Genomic DNA, 18445 nt, shown 5'->3' with positions numbered 1-18445 from the left:
GCAAATGTCAAGTTTTGCCATAGATTTTCAAGCAGATTTAAGTACGGGAACATTAACTGTTTTCATGGTAAGCAACTCCAGTGTAGAGTTGGCCTTGTTGTAGGTTATTGTCCTGATGAAAGGTGAATTCCTCTCCCAGTGTCAAGTGGGTTTCATCTAGGATTTTACCTGTGCTTAGCAGCATCCTGTTTCTTTTTTCCTGAAAACCTCCCAAGTATTTGCCGATGTCAAGCATACCCATACCATGACGCAGTCACCACTATGCTTGAAAATAAGGAAGCAGTTACTCAGTGATGTGTTGTGTTTGATTTGCCCTAAACGTGGGGGTGGCAGGTAGCCTAGCGGTTGGAGCGTTGGGCCAGTAACCGAAAGGTTGCTAGATCGAATCCCTGAGCTGACAAGGTGAAAATCTGTCGTTCTGCCCCTGAACAAGGCAGTTAACCCACAGTTCCTAGGCCGTCATTGTAAATAAGAATTTGTTCTTAACTGACTTTCCTTGTTAAATGAAATAAAAAAACATAAGGCTTTGCATTTAGGCCAACAGTGTTTCTTTTCTTCATACAAGATGCATGTATTGGAACATTACAGTCATTCAATCAAATGTATTTATAAAGCCCTTTTTACATCAGCCGATGTCACAAAGTGCTATACAGAAACCCAGCCTAAAACCCCAAACAGCAAGAAATGCAGATGTAGAAGCACGGTGGCTAGGAAAAACTCCCTAGAAAGGCCGGAACCTATGAAGAAACCTAGAGAGGAACCAGGCTCTGAGGCCAGTCCTCTTCTGGCTGTGCCGGGTGGAGATTATAACAGTGTAACTGACAATTAACCTGTAAGTCTATGTTGTTGTTTTTTGTTTGAATTGTTTACGTGTTCGCTATGCGGGGGAAATTATAAGACAAGCGGAACTATGTGGCTAATAACTGTTGTAACGGGGATCATTATTGTAGCAACACACCTTTGGAGTGAAAGCAATCCGGCGCTGTGTTAGCTAAGTTTTCATGTCATCGGGTGTAGTTCGTAAAGGTTGAAGTGTGTATGTTAGGATGGTAACGTTATAATAATTAAGGATGAAGCGTGAATTCATGCCAGGAATAATAAGTGTGAAGTTTGATTTCCTCCCTTCTGTAATAAGCAGGCAATGAGGTATTTTTCCTTTATTCATGTGTTTAATCTGATACTGTTATAGCTCCGGCTAAACTGTTTATGTATGTAAGCACTTCAGAGTTATACCAAGCTATTAAGTCACTCGTAAGACAAGAAGATTGTTAGAGTGTGCTTAACTCTATTTTAATTTACTTTATAGTTCTCACGGAAGGTGATAATTCTGACTAAAACTACAGAATAAAGTCGCCAGTTAAAATCAAGGAACGGTTGTGCTCGTGGTTACTGGAGGGAGCTACAAACAGTACATGGCCAAGATGTTCAAACGTTCATAGATGACCAGCAGGGTCAAATAATAATAATCACAGTGGTTGTAGAGGGTGCAACAGGTCAGCACCCCAGGAGTAAATGTCAGTTGGCTTTTCATAGCCGATCATTCAGAGTTAGAGACAGCAGGTGCAGTAGAGAGAGAGAGTCGAAAACAGCAGGGTCGTCTGGGGGGCAGCCTGCCACGGTGGTAACCCCACTGCCCCTCAGCAACTCGGCGGTTAGCAGCGCCACCCCACCGGCCACTCCACCTTCCCGGGAGCCCCGGTTACCTCCTCCAGAACGCTTCAATGGAGAGCCGAGCACCTCTCGGCATTTTTTGTTTCAGCCCTCTTCCTTCCCCTTGGATCGCTCCAAAATAGCCTATCTCATCATGCTGATGTCTGGAAGGGCTCTCACCTGGGTTACCGCTGTATGGGAACAGCAGCCGTCCATATGCGTGAGCCTGGAGGGGTTCGTGGGAGAGGTGAGGAAAGTTTTTGATGCCCAGTTCTCCGGGAGGAAAGCTGCCCGGAAGCTAATCCAGCTCCGGCTATGTGGTGGATTTCCGTACGTTGGCAGCGGAGAGTGCGTGGAACCCGGAAACACTGTTCAACATGTTCCTGCACCGCGTCTCGGAGGAGGTTAAGGATGAGCTTGCGGATCGGGAGTTACCCACAGATTTTGACTCCCTCATCACTTTGACCATCCGCATAAATGGGCGATTGCGGGAATGACGGATGGAGAGGAAATTCAATTTCACTCCCACGTCCAGGGATTCCACCTCGCCTCCGAGTCATCCCGTAAGTCCACAACGGTCCAGTGGCCGAGAGCACCCAAGATTCCCCGACCTTCCTCAAGAGTCACCAAGGAGGGCCGAGGCACTGTTTTCCGAGCCCATGCTATTAGGCAGGGCTGGGCTGTCGCCGGCGGAACGGCAACACCGGATCAGTACAAGGAGCTGCCTGTATTGCGGGACTTTTGGTAATTTTGTGTCCTCGTGCCCGGTAAAAGACCAGGCTCACCAGTAGGAGCAAGTACTCTGGTGGGACATATGGGGAGCTTTTCTGCTTCCCTCACTCGCACCCCTTTTCATGTCATTCTGCTGTGGGGTAACCAGTCCAAATTTCTCCGGGTCTTCATTGACTCTGGGGCCGATGAGAGCTTTTTGGATGTCATACTGGCTTCCGAGCTGAACATCCCCACTCAGCCCTTCTCCATTCCCGTGGATGTTAGAGCGTTGGACGGGCGCTCTATATGTCGGGTCACCCATAACACCACTCCCATCAACCTACGTATGTCAGGGAATCACAGTGAGACCATTCAGTTCCTGCTCATAAAGTTCCCCCAGATTCCAGTGGTTTTGGGATTCTTCTGTCTCCAGCGACACAACCCACTTATCAACTGGTCTACGGGTGCTATCATGGGCTGGAGTCCGTTCTGCCACGTCCACTGTCTGAAGTCGGCGCAACCTGCCCCGGGACAGCAAGTCCCGGGCCACTTCCCTTCCGCCGCACCGCCCCTATGATTGCGGGATTGACCTTCTCCCTAGCACCACACCGCCCCAGGGTGTCTGTACTCACTGACGGGACCTGAAACCAAGGCTTTAGAGGACTACATTGGGGACTCCCTAGCTACACTATCCATCCCTCCTCCTCTCCCGCTGGCTCTGGTTCTTCTTTGTGGAGAAGAAGGACAAGACCCTGCACCCACTACCGGGGACTCAACAACTGCATTCACTACCGGGGACTCAACAACATCATGGTAAGAAACCGTTATCCACTACCACTCATTTCCTTGGGGGGCCATGGTGTTCTCCAAGCTGGATCTACGTAATGCCTACTACCACCTGGTGCGGATACGAGAGGGGGACGAGTGGAAGACCGCCTTCAACACGGCCAGCAGGCACTATGAATATCTGGTCATGCCCTTTGGCCTCACCAATGCCCCTGCCGTGTTCCAGGCTCTGGTGAATGAAGTTCTCCGCAACATGCTGAACCAGTTCGTCTTCGTCTACATTGATGACATCCTCATCTTCTCCCGGTCTCCCCAAGAACACGTGCTCCATGTCTGGCAGGTTCTCCAGCGCCTTCTGGAGTACCAGTTATTCGTTAATGTGGAGGCTAGGAGCGTCAAGATGGATCCCGAGAATGTGAAAGTGGTGGTAGATTGGCCCCAGCCTACGTCCAGGGTGCAGCTGCAACTCTTCCTGGGGTCCGCCAATTTTATCGGCACTATATCCAGGGTTACAGCACCCTGGCCTCCCCCTGTCTGCCCTCACTTCTACCAAGGTTCCGTTCACGTGGTCCACGGCCACTGACCAGGCGTTCCGGGACCTTAAACACCGCTTCACCACGGCTCCAATCCTGGTTCATCCGGAACCTTCCCGTCTGTTTGTGGTGGAGGCGGATGCTTCGGATGTCGGAGTGGGGGCTGTTCTGTCCCAACGTTCTGCCCTGGACTTTAAGCTGCATCCCTGCGCCATCCCTGCGCCTTCGCAGTCTATCACAGTGCCATCCGTTTTGTCACCAAAGCCCCATATACTACTCACCACTGCGACCGGTATGCTCACGTTGGCTGGCCCTCGCTTCATATTCATCGCCAAACACACTGGCTCCATGTCATCTATAAGTCTTTGCTAGGTAAAGCCCCACCTTATCTCAGCTCACTGGTCACCATAGCAACACTCACCCGTAGCACGCGCTCCAGCAGGTATATTTCACTGATCCTCCCCAAAGCCAACACTTGCTTTGGCTGCCTTTCCTTCCAGTTCTCTGCTACCAATAACTGGAACAAATTGCAAAAATCACTGAAGCTGGAGACTTATATCTCCCTCTCTAACTTTAATCATCAGCTGTCAGAGCAGCTTACCAATCATTGTACCTGTCATAAACGTCGTAAGGATAGGACCAAGGCGCAGCGGGTAAAGTGCTCATCTTCTTAATTATTTTAAAGAAACCACAAACAAAATAAACAAACGATGAAAACAGTTCCATAAGGCTCCCAGGCTATACAGAAAATAACCACCCACAAAATACAAGTGAAACACACACAACTAAATATGCCCTCCAATTAGAGACAACGACAACCAGCTGCCTCTAACTGGAGGTCATTGCCAAAAACCCAACATAGAAATAGAAATCTAGATATAGACATAGAAATAGAAAACATAGAACCTAAACCAAAAACACGGAAACACACAAAACAAACACCCCCTGCCATGCCCTGACCAAACTACAATGACAAATAACCCCTTTTACTGGTCAGGACGTGACAGTACCTGTACACAGCCAATCTGTAAATACCCCATCCAACTACCTCTTCCCCTACTGTATTTATTTATTTATTTATTTTGCTCCTTTGCACCCCATTATTTCTATTTCTACTTTGCACTTTCTTCCACTACAAATCTACCATTCCAGTGTTTTACTTACTATATTGTATTTACTTTGCAACCATGGCCTTTTTTGCCTTTACCTCCCTTATCTCACCTCATTTGCTCACATTGTATATAGACTTATTTTTCTACTGTATTATTGACTGTAAGTTTGTTTTACTCCATGTGTAACTCTGTGTTGTTGTATGTGTCGAACTGCTTTGCTTTATCTTGGCCAGGTCGCAATTGTAAATGAGAACTTGTTCTCAACTTGCCTACCTGGTTAAATAAAGGTGAAATCTGCACATCTATCACTCCAGTGTTAATGCTAAATTGTAATTATTTTGCCTCAATTGCCTATTTATTGCCTTACCTCCCTAATCTTCTACTTTTGCACACACTGTACATAGATTTTTCTATTGTGTTATTGACTGTATGTTTGTTTATGTGTAACTCTGTGTTGTTGTTTTTGTCGCACTGCTTTGCTTTATCTTGGCCAGGTCGCAGTTGTAAATGAGAACTTGTTCTCAACTGGCCTGCCTGGTTAAATAAAGGTGAAATAAAAAATAATAATAATAAATTACAATGTGGGGAATCGGGAACTTCTTGCGGTCAAGATGGCATTGGATCAATGGAGGCACTGGCTCGAAGGGGCGAAACATCCGTTCATTGTGTGGACCGACCACAAAAACCTGGAGTATCTCCGCACCGCCAAGCGCCTCAACTCCAGGCAGGCAAGATTCACCCTGCTGTTTACCCAGTTTAAGTTCTCCCTCTCCTACTGGGCAGGGTCCAAGAACATCAAGCCGGATGCCCTGTCTCGCCGCTATAACCCTACGGCTACCACCCTGGAGCCCGAGACCATCCTTCCCACCTCGTGCCTGGCGACGGCACTCAGCTGGGGTATTGGGAAACAGGTCCAGGAGGTGCAGTGGTCCCAGCCGAACCTGGGGGGGGATGTTCGTGCCTGACGCTGTCCACTCCGCGGGCCTAGAGTGGGCCCATTCCTCCAGGCTTGCCTGCCACCCGGGTTCCCAGCGGACCCTGGCGTTTGTGCGACGATGCTTTTGGTGGCCCACCATGGTTCCTGACGTCTCCACATTCGTCGACGCTTGCACCGTGTGTGCTCAAAACAAGACTCCGCGGCAAGCTTCGGCTGGTCTTCTCCAACCTCTGCCTGTCCCTCACTGTCCCTGGTCTCACATATCCCTGGATTTCGTCACAGGTCTCCCCCCGTCTGAGGGCAACACTGCTATCCTGACAGTGGTCAACCGGTTTTCCAAGGCCGCCCACTTCATTCCTCTCCCCAAACTACCCTCGACCAAAGAGACGGCCCAGCTCATGGTGCATCACGTCTTCCGGATCCATGGACTGCCCGTGGCCCTCAGATCTCTTCCCGGTTCTTGGCCTTCCCTGTGGCTCAGTTGGTAGAGCATGGTGTTTGCAATGCCAGGGTTGTGGGTTCAATTCCCATGGGGGGCCAGCATGAAGAAAAAAGAAAGAAAAAAAATGTATGAGATGAAATGAAATGTATGTATGTATTCACTACTGTAAGTCGCTCTGGATAAGAGCGTCTGCTAAATGACTAAAATGTAAATGGTTCTGTAAGGCGTTCTGCACCCTCATTGGGTCGTCGGCCAACCTGTCCTCTGGGTTCCACCCCCAGTCCAATGGCCAGACGGAGCGAGCCAACCAGGACTTTGAGACAACTTTATGCTGCCTGGTCTCTGCCAACCCCACCACCTGGAGCCAGCATCTTGTGTGGGTGGAATATGCATGCAACACCCTTCCCTGCTCTGCCACACGGGCCTATCGCCCTTTGAATGTTCCCTGGGGTATCAGCCCCCGCACTTCCCCGGGCAGGAGGAAGAGGCCGGCGTACCTTCTGCCCAGATGTTTGTCTGCAGCTGTCGTGGTACCTGGAGGAAAGCCCGGTCGGCCCTCCTCAAGACCACCTCCAGGTATTGACTACAAGCGGATCACCATCGGACCCCGGCTCCCCGGTATCGTCTCGGGCAAAAGGTATTGCTATCCACCCGGGATCTGCCCCTCCGGGTGGAATCGCACAAACCCTCCCCCCGGTTTATAGGCCCATTTCCCATCTCTAAAATGATTAGTCCCTCTGCTGTTCGTCTTCTGCTGCCCTGTACCCTTCGTATACACCCCACCTTTCATGTGTCCCGAGTTAAACCTATGTCTCACAGCCCTGTCTCCTGTATCCATCCCCCTCCAGGTGTCGCCCATCTTCCCCATTATCCCCTGTGTATATATACCTACCGAAATTCCGGACGATAAGCCGCAACTTTTTTCCCAGGCTTTGAACCTCGCGGCTTAAACAATGATGCGGCTAATATATGGATTTTACCCGCTTTCAATTTTTTTTTCGACAAAAAAACACATTCTGTGACGTGCTCAGTTTTTTGGCAGCATGAAGCTTTCATTATACCAATGAAATTGCCAAACAGGTTAAGGTCAAACAACTTTTTTGTTTACTGTTTAGATTAAATCGAGCGCTCTCAAACTTCCCATCATTCTGATTACGGTAGTCATTTTGTCACCCTCATCATGGCAAAGACACAGAGAAATGTATATGATGCAGCTTTCAAGTTGAAGGCAATTGATCTGGCTGTTGGAAAAGGAAATAGAGCTGCTGCACGGGAGCTTGGTCTTAATGAGTCGATGATAAGACATTGGAAACAGCAGCGTGAGGAATTGACTCAGTGCAAAGACAACTAAAGCTTACTGCTATTTTAAAAAATGTTGTTACAAGCCGTGTTTCGTTAAAGCCTATTTATTTTTGTTACAAGCCGTGTTTCGTTAAAGCCTATTTATTTTTGTTACAAGCCGTGTTTCGTTAAAGCCTGTGTAAAGTTAATTTGTTTCAATGTACCTAAAAAAAGTATATTATTTTGAACATAAATAAGCCTCACATGTCTATAAGTGGGTGCGGCTTATATTCAGGTGCGCTTAACTTCTCTAGGGCCAGTGGGACGATTTCGTCCCACCTACGTAACAGCCAGTGGAATCCCGTGGCGCGTTATTCAAATACCTTAGAAATGCTATTACTTCAATTTCTCAAACATATGACTATTTTACACCATTTTAAAGACAAGACTCTCGTTAATCTAACCACACTGTCCGATTTCAAAAAGGCTTTACAATGAAAGCAAAACATTAGATTATGTCAGCAGAGTACCCAGCCAGAAATAATCAGACACCCATTTTTCAAGCTAGCATATAATGTCACATAAACCCAAACCACAGCTAAATGCAGCACTAACCTTTGATGATCTTCATCAGATGACAATCTTAGGACATTATGTTATACAATACATGCATGTTTTGTTCAATCAAGTTCATATTTATATCAAAAACCAGCTTTTTACATTAGCATGTGACGTTCAGAACTAGCAAACTTCCGGTGAATTTACTAAATTACTCACGATAAACGTTCACAAAAAACAGAACAATTATTTTAAGAATTATAGATACAGAACTCCTCTATGCACTCGCTATGTCCGATTTTAAAATAGCTTTTTGGTGAAAGCACATTTTGCAATATTCTAAGTAGATAGCCCGGCATCACAGGGCTAGCTATTTAGACACCCACCAAGTTTAGCCCTCACCAAAGTCAGATTTACTATAAGAAAAATGTTATTACCTTTGCTGTTCTTCGTCAGAATGCACTCCCAGGACTTCTACTTCAATAACAAATGTTGGTTTGGTTCAAAATAATCCATAGTTATATCCAAATAGCGGCATTTTGTTCGTGCGTTCAAGACACTATCCAAAAGGGTAAAGAAGGGTGACGCGCCCGACGCGTTTCGTGCAAAAAAATTCTAAATATTCCATTACCGTACTTCGAAGCATGTCAACCGCTGTTTAAAATCAATTGTTATGTCATTTTTCTGGTAAAAAAGCGATAATATTCCGACCGGGAATCTGTGTTTTAGTACAAAGAGAGAGAAAATAAAAACATGGGGTCGCCTCGTGCACGCGCCTCAGTCTCATTGTCCTCTGATAGACCACTTACCAAAGGCGCTAATGTTTTTCAGCCAGGGGCTGGAATTACATCATTCAGCTTTTTCCCGGGTTCTGAGAGCCTATGGGAGCCGTAGGAAGTGTCACGTTACAGCAAAGATCCTAAGTTTTCAATAAAAAGAGTCAAGAAGCCCAAGGAATGGTCAGACAGGGCACTTCCTGTACAGAATCTTCTCAGGTTTTTGCCTGCCATATGAGTTCTGTTATACTCACAGACACCATTCAAACAGTTTTAGAAACTTTAGGGTGTTTTCTATCCAAAGCCAATAATTATATGCATATTGTAGTTTCTGGGCAGTAGTAATAACCAGATTAAATCGGGTACGTTTTTTATCCGGCCGTGTAAATACTGCCCCCTAGCCCTAACAGGTTAATAGTCCGGAAATTACGGTATGTTTTCTGTCTGTCTGTGCCAGTTCGTCTTGTTTGTTCAAGTCAACCAGTGTTTTGTTTCTCAGCTCCTGATTTTCCAGTCTCTCTTTTTTGTCCCTTGCCTGTCCTGACTCTGAGCCCACCTGCCTAACCACTCTGCCTGTCCCTGACCCTGCCTGCATGCCGGTACCGTTGCCCCACCTCTGGTTTTCTGACCCCGGACTGACTTGACCTGTCTATTGCCTGCGCCTGTTTGGAACATTAAACTATTGTTTATTCGACGTGGTCTGCATCTGGGTCTTCCCTTCATATCTGATAGTTATCACATCTTTATTAATCTTAAAGAAAATTTAAAAAGAATCTTCCACTTTGACAGAGTATTTTGAGTAGATTGTTGACAAAAAAAGTATTAAATCAATTTTAATCCCACTTTGTAACACAATGCAATGTGAAGAAATCCAAGGGGTATGAAAACTTTTTCAAGGCCTTATACAAACAATTTATAACAGAAGAACTGCCCTGACATTGCTAATCTGTATAATTTCTTTGCCGATTAGAAAGAATTCTGCATCTGGACGACAGCCTTACTTGACTTAGTTTGCTGTTTATGGTATGTTTTGCATAAGTAGGTATGCAGCATTGTCAGAGCCAGAACTGCTCATAGAGCAGGAGTTGGTTTCGGTAGCTTGAGGCAGCTTGATGCACAAGTACACCTCCTGAACCAGACACTATAGTTTATTTAATGGCCTTATCACCGATCCATTTCCTTAATGCTAAGAGCCAAGCAAAGCAGCATCAGTCCTTGCTGACTCAAATGGGGATTGAACCCCCAACCTTCCAATATCAGGGCGGACACTAACCACAAGGCCACGTAGTTTGTCTGAGTTGTTCTGCTGAAAGAGTTGATATTCTAAAGGTAATGAGAGAGAATCCCGGGCTGACCTATTATCTCACTGAGATAATACATCCTCTTCCTACAGTGTCCTTTTCTCTCTTGATTGCTACATTAGCCTAATGCAACCGCGTTGCACATGTCAGCACATTTAGCCCTCACTTAGTGATAAAATAATTTATATGTTTAAAGATAATGATTAAATAATTCTACCCTGAAACGTAACCATTAGGGATTATAGTTCATGTCGCATGTATAAGGAATAATTAAAGTATTAAACATAAGTCCAACTAGGTTGGACTGGGAGGGAGATACATGTGTGTGTATGTGTGTGTCTAAGAAAATACAGAGAACAATTACCCGACCTGGCTAGAACTCTGAGAGACTTATGATAGGACAGGGAGTCATTTCCAAGGTTCCTCTAATCTCGGGGGAATGGAACGGACAGCGCTGGGTAGTGATAAACAGTGGTGAGAACTCTGGGGAGGGATACAACCCACCTACTGTTTGTGTGGATGTATGTGCGTAATTAAGGAGTGAACTAGAAAATTAATGTCTTTGTATTATGGACTTCAGAGTACCCTCGTGAATAAACATTTTGACTATTGTAAACTGGGACTCTTGTCTGTTTCATTCAACCAGAATCTTACAAACTCTGGGTTGCAGACTGAGTAGATTAATTGAAGTTTATGAACATTGATAACGAAATCCACATAACACTTAGTCATTAAAGTTGGCCAGTCTTATTTGTAATGGGCATGGTAACCATATTCTACAAAGAGGATTTTGTAGTCTATTCAAATCAAATCACATTTTATTGGTTGTGTACACAGATTTGCAGATGTGATCAGGTGCAGGTGCAGCGAAATGCTTGTGTTTCTAGCTTCAACAGTGCAGTAATACCTAACAATAAATAATAATAACAATATTACACACATAATTAAGAAATATTAAGAATAATCAGAATGAGCAATGTCAGAGATATGTATGGAAACATTATTAAAGTGACCAGTGTTCAATGACTAGAACACAATATATACATATAAAGTGGGGAAAGCAGTATGTAAACATTTTTAAAGTGACCAGTGTTCAATGACTCTATGTACATAGGGCAGCAGTCTCTAAGGTGCAGGGTAGAGTACCGGTTGAGAACAGTGACTAAGGTTAGTGGTGAATGTTTAACAGTCTGATGGCCTGGAGGTAGAATTTGTTTCTCAATCTCTCGGTCCCGGGCTTTGATGCACCTGTACTGTCTCCATCTTCTAGATGGTAGCGGGGTGAACAGGCCGTGGCTCGGGTGGCTGAGGTCCTTGATGATCTTATTGGCCTTCCAACACAACAGTGTTCCAGTTCCCGCCAGGATCCAGCAACTTCGCACATCCATTGAAGAGTAGTGGGACAACATTCCACAGGCCACAATCAACAGCCTGATTTAGTCTATGTGAAGTAGAAGTGTCGCGCTGTATGATCACACCAGATACTGACTGGTTTTCTGATCCATGACCCTACCTTTTTTAAAAGGTATCTGTGGCCAACAGAGGCATATCTGTATTCCCAGTATTGAAATCTATGGATTGGGGCCTAATGAATTTATTTCAATTGACTGAATTCCTTGTATGAACTGTAACTCAGTAAAATCTTAAAAATTGTAGCATGTTGCGTTTATATTTTTTTCAGTGTATATATAAATATGGTTTGTATGTACACTACCGGTCAAAAGTTTTAGAACACCTACTTATTCAAGGGCTTTTCTTTATTTTTTACTATTTTCAACATTGTAGAATAATAGTGAGGACATCAAAACTATGAAATAACACATATGGAAACATGAAGTAAACAAAAAAGTTCTAAACAAATTAAAACATATGTATTATTTGAGATTCTTCAAATAGCCACCCTTTGCCTTGATGGCAGCTTTGCACACTCTTGGCATTCTCTCAACCAGCTTCACCTCAAATTCTTTTCCAACAGCCTTGAAGGAATTCCACATATGCTGAGCACTTGTTGGCCGCTTTTCCTTCACTCTGCGGTCCAACACATCCCAAACCATCTCAATTTGGTGGAGGTCAGGGGATTGTGGATGCCAGGTCATCTGATGCAGCACTTCATCACTCTCCTTCTTGGTCAAATAGCCCTTACACAGCCTGGAGGTGTGTTGGGTCATTGTTCTGTTGAAAAACAAATGATAGCCCAAACCAGATGGGATGGCGTAACGCTGCAAAATGATGTGGTAGCCATGCTGGTTAAGTGGGCCTTGAATGTTAAATAAATCACAGACTGTGTCACATGCAAAGCACCCCCACACCATAACATCTCCTCCTCCATGCTTTACGGTGGGAAATACACACACAGAGATCATCCGTTCATCCACACCGCGTCTCACAAAGACACTGCGGTTCTCTAATTTGGACTGCAGACCAAAGGACAAATTTCCACCGGTCTAATGTCCATTGCTCGTGTTTATTGGCCGAAGCAAGTTTCTTCTTCTCATTGGTGTCCTTTAGTAGTGGTTTCTTTACAGAAATTCGACCATAAAGGCCTGATTCACACGGTCTCCTCTGAACAGTTGATGTTGATATGTGTCCGTTACTTGAACTCTGTGAAGCATTTATTTGGGCTGCAATTTCTAAGACTGGAAACGCTAATAAACTTATCCTCTGCAGCAGAGGTAACTCTGGGTCTTCCATTCCTGTGGCGGTCCTCATGAGAGCCAGTTTCATCATAGCACTTGATGGTTTTCGCGACTGCACTTGAAGAAACTTTCAAAGTTCTTGAAATGTTCCATATTGACTGACCTTCATATCTTAAAGTAATGATGGACTGTCGTTTCTCTTTGCTTATTTGAGCTGTTCTTGCCATAATATGGACTTGGCCTTTTACCAAATAGGGCTATATTCTGTATACCCCCCCCCCCCACTTAATTTAATTGAAATACATTCCAGGTGGCTACCTCATGAAGCTGGTTGAGAGAATGCCAAGAGTGTGCAAAGCTGTCATCAAGGCAAAAGGGTGGCTATTTGAAGAATCTCAAATATAAAATATATTTTGATTTGTTTAAAACTTTTTGGGTTACTACATGATTACATATGTGTTATTTCATAGTTTTGGTGTCTTCCCTATTATTCTACAATGTAGAAAATAGTATAAATAAAGAACAACCCTTGAATGAGTACTGTAGGTGTTGTAAAATGTTTGACCAGTAGTGTATGTGTTGGGTTTTAAATATTGTTTGTCACACCCTGATCTGTTTCACTTGTCTTTGTGCTTGTCTCCATCCCCCTCCAGGTGTTGCCCATCTTCCCCATTATCCCCAGTGTATTCATACCTGTGTTCTCTGTTTGTCTGTTGCCAGTTTGTTTTGTTCGTCAAGCCTACCATCGGTTTTCCCCTTGCTTCTGTCTGTTTCTAGTTCCTGTTTTCTAATTTTCCCAGTTTTGACCATTCTACCATTCTTCCCTAAAACGTGATAGTTTATTTGTATGTGTTGGGCTTTAGCTGAGATTATTCTTTACAGAGTGAAGTATACAGTACATTCTGAAAAAAATGTAAACTGAAATATAATATTAACATAAGTATTCAGACCCTTTACTCAGTACTTTGTTGAAGAACCTTTGGCAGCGATTACAGCCTTGAGTCTTCTTGGCTATGACAGTACAAGCTTGGCACACATGTATTTGAGGAGTTTCTCACATTCTTCTCTGCAGATCCTCTCAAGCTCTGTCAGGTTGGACGGGGAGCGTTGCTGCACAGCTATTTTCAGGTCTCTCCAGAGATGTTCTGGAGTACTGGCTCTGGCTGGGCCCCTCAAGGACATTCAAAGACTTGTCCCGAAGCCACTCCTGCATTGTCTTCTCTGTGTGCTTAGGGTCATTGTCCTGTTGTAAGGTGAATCTTCACCCCAGTCTGAGGTCCTGAGCGCTCTGGAGCAGGTTTTCATCAAGGATCTCTCTGTACTTTGCTCCATTCATCTTTCCCTCAATCCTGACTAGTCTCCCAGTCCCTGACACTGAAAAACATCCTCACTGCATGATGCTGACACCACCATATTTCACCGTAGGGATGGTGGCAGGTTTCCTCCCGACGTGATGCTTGGCATTCAGGCCAAAGACTTGAATCTCACCCTCTATTTGGTAAATCCGACCACAACTCTATCCTCCTGATTCCTGCTTACAAGCAAAAACTAAAGCAGGAAGCACCAGTGACTCGGTCTATAAAAAACTGGTCAGATGAAGCAGATGCTAAACTACAGGACTGTTTTGCTATCACAGACTGGAACATGTTCCGGGATTCTTCCGATGGCATTGAGGAGTACACCACATCAGTCACTGGCTTTATCAATAAGTGCATTGAGGACGTCATCCCCACAGTGACTGTATGTACATACCCCAACCAGAAGCCATGGATTACAGGCAACATTCGCACTGAGCTAAAGGGTAGAGCTGCCGCTTTCAAGGTGCGGGACTCTAACCCGGAAGCTTACAAGAAATCCTGCTATGCCCTGTGACGAACCATCAAACAGGCAAAGAGTCAATACAGGGCTAAGAGTGAATCATACTACACCGGCTCCGAAGCTTGTCTTATGTGGCAGGGCTTGCAAACTATTACAGACTACAAAGGGAAGCACAGCCGCGAGCTGCCCAGTGACACGAGCCTACCAGACGAGCTAAATCACTTCTATGCTCGCTTCGAGGCAAGCAACACTGATGCATGCATGAGAGCATCAGTTGTTCTGGACAACTGTGTGATCACGCTCTCTGTAACTGATGTGAGTAAGACCTTTAAACAGGTCAACATACACAAGGCTGCGGGGCCAGACGGATTATCAGGATGCGTGCTCACCATCACAAACAAACAAAATAAAAACAGGCAAACTGGCCTAAAATGGCCACCAAGCCATCACATGGAATAATCAGTTGTTATTTCCCACATTTTCAACATGTCCCCGATTGAGTCTGTAATACCAACATGTTTCAAGTAGACCACCATAGTCCCTGTGCCCAATAACACAAAGGCAACCTGCCTAAAAGCCTACAGACCCGTAGCACTCATGTCTGTAGCCATGAAGTGCTTTGAAAGGTTGGTAATGGCTCACATCAACACCATTATCCCATAAAACCTAGACCCACTCCAATTTGCATACCGCCCAAACAGATCCACAGATGATGCAATCTCTATTGCACTCCACACTGCCCTTTCCCACCTGGACAAAAGGAACACTTGTGTGAGAATGCTATTTATTGACTACAGCTCAGTGTTCAACACCATAGTACCCTCAAAGCTCATCACTAAGCCAAGGATCCTGGGACTTAACACCTCCCTCTGCAACCAGGATCCTGGACTTCCTGACAGGCCGTCCCCAGGTGGTGAGGGTAGGTAGCAACACATCTTCCACGCTGATCATCAACACTGGAGCTCCCCAGGGCTGCGTGCTCAGTCCCCTCCTGTACTCCCTGTTCACCCACGACTGCATGGCCAGGTACGACTCTAACACCATCATTAGGTTTGCAGACGACACAACAGTGGTAGGCCTGATCACCGACAACAACGATGCAGCCTGTAGGGAGGAGGTCAGAGACCTGGCCGGGTGGTGCCAGAATAACAACCTATTCCTCAACGTAACCAAGACTAAGGAGATGATTGTGGACTACAGGAAAAGGAGGACCGAGCACGCCCCCATTCTCATCGACGGGGCTGTAGTGGCGCAGGTTGAGAGCTTCAAGTTCCTTGGTGTCCACATCAACAACAAACTAGAATGGTCCAAACACACCAAGACAGTCGTGAAGAGGGCATGACAAAGCCTATTCCCCCTCAGGAAACTAAAAAGATTTGGCATGGGTCCTGAGATCCTCAAAAGGTTCTACAGCTGCAACATCGAGAGCATCCTGACTGGTTGCATCACTGCCTGCTTCGGCAATTGCTCAGCCTTTGACCGCAAGGCACTACAGAGGGTAGTGCATACTGCCCAGTACATCACTGGGGCCCAGTACATCATGTGGTACCGTGTGGCTCAGTTGGTAGAGCATGGTGTTTGCAACGCCAGGGTTGTGGGTTCGATTCCCACGGGGGACCACTATGGAGAAAAAATGTATGAAATGTATGCATTCACTACTGTAAGTTGCTCTGGATAAGAGCGTCTGCTAAATGACTAAAATGTAAGTGGCTAAGCTGCCTGCCATCCAGGACCTCTACACCAGGCGGTGTCAGAGAAAGGCCCTAAAAATTGTCAAAGACCCCAGCCACCCCAGTCATAGACTGTTCTCTCTACTACCGCATGGCAAGTGCTACCGGAGTGCCAAGTCTAGGACAAAAAGGCTTCTCAACAGTTTTTACCCCCAAGCCATAAGACTCCTGAATAGGTAATCAAATGGCTACCCGGACTATTTGCATTGTGTGCCCCCCCAACCCTTCTTTTTACGCTGCTGCTACTCTCTGTTTATCATATATGCATAGTCACTTTAACTATGCATTAATGTACATACTACTTCAATTGGGCTGACCAACCAGCGCTCACGCACATTGGCTAACCGGGCTATCTGCATTGTGTCCCGCCACCCATCACCCGCCAACCACCCTTTTACGCTACTGCTACTCTCTATTCATCATATATGCATATTCACTTTAACCATATCTACATGTACATACTACCTCATTCAGCCTGACTAACCAGTGTCTGTATGTAGCCTCGCTACTTTTATACCCTCGCTACTGTATATAGCCTGTCTTTTTACTGTTTTATTTCTTTTCTTACCTATTGTTCACCTAATACCTTTTTTGCACTATTGGTTAGAGCCTGTAAGTAAGCATTTCACTGTAAGGTCTACATCTGTTGTATTCGGCGCACGTGACAAATAAACTTTGATTTGATTTGAATCTTGTTGCTCATGGTCTGAGAGTCCTTTAGGTGCATTTTAAGCAAACTCATAACATAGCCCCATAACATATAAGATCCCCTACCATATTTTACAGTAGGTATGAGGTACTTTTTTGCATATGTTTCTGTTTTTCTACCAGACCCACCACTGTCATGTGCCTTTTAATAAGGAGTGGCTTCCGTCTGGCCACTCTACCATAAAGCCCTGATTGATGGAGTGCTGCAGAGATGGTGTCCTTCTGGAAGTTTCTCCCATCTCCACAGAGGAACTCTGGAGTTCTGTCAGAGTGACCATTGGGTTCTTTGTCACCTCCCTGACCAAGGCCCTTCTCCCCTGATTGCTCAGTTTGGCCTGGCGGCCAGCTCTAGGAATAGTCTTGGTGGTTCCAAACTTCTTCCATTTAATAATGATGGTGGCCACTGTTCTTGGGGACATTCAATGCTTCAGAAATGTTTTGGTACCCTTCCCCAGATCTGTGCCTCGACACAATCCAGTCTCGGAGCTCATGGCTTGGTTTTTGCTCTGACATGCATAGACAGGTGTGTGCCTTTCCAAATCATGTCAAATCAATAGAATTTACCACAGTTGGACTCCAATCAAGATGTAGAAACATCTCAAGGATGATCAATGGAAACAGGATGCACCTGAGCTCAATTTCGAGTCTCATACATAGTAAAGGGGCTGAAAACTCATGTAAATAAGTTATTTCTGTTTTTTATTTTGTATAAGTTAGCAAAAATGTCTAAACCTGTTTTCAGTTTGTCATTATGGGGCATTTTGTGTAGAGTGATGAGGAACATTTTAATGTAATCAATTTTAGAATAAGGCTGTAATGTAACAAAATGTGGAAAAGTCAAGGGGTTTGAATACTTTCCTAATGCACTGTATACACATTTTTAAAAACTTTTTACCAGAAGCATTTAACTGCAGGGCACTTCCACATCATATGAAGGAATGTGCCTACCTTATTTACATACAATATTTCCATATCCTTAATATCCGTTGTCTGCGCTTATTGTCCTCTTCAATTCAAACCACAGGTTTTCAATGGGGTTGATTTTGTGGTCAATTAACAATTTCTCAGTGAATTTTGATGTGTGCTCGGGGTTATTGTCTTACTGGAAGATTCACTTTAGGCCAAATTTTAGCCTCCTGGCAGAGGCAATCAGGTTTTTGTCTAAAATGTCCTGCTACTTGGTAAAGTTCATGATGCTGTTGACCTTAACAAGCGCCCCAGGACCAGTGGAAGCAAAATAGCCCCATAACATATAAGATCCCCTACCATATTTTACAGTAGGTATGAGGTACTTTTTTGCATATGTTTCTGTTTTTCTACCAGTCCCACCACTGTTGTGAGTGGCCAAAGAGCTCTATTTTCATGTAATCTAACAGCACAACCTGGAGTTTGCTAAACGGCATTGGTACTTGGATTGGAACCGATGCTTTGGTCAGACGACATGAAAATACAGCTCTTTGGTCACG

The sequence above is a fragment of the Salmo salar genome, chromosome ssa04 (genome assembly GCF_905237065.1).
Source record: "Salmo salar chromosome ssa04, Ssal_v3.1, whole genome shotgun sequence".
In the NCBI taxonomy this organism is placed as follows: Eukaryota; Metazoa; Chordata; class Actinopteri; order Salmoniformes; family Salmonidae; genus Salmo; species Salmo salar.
This window is presented reverse-complemented; position numbering follows the sequence as displayed.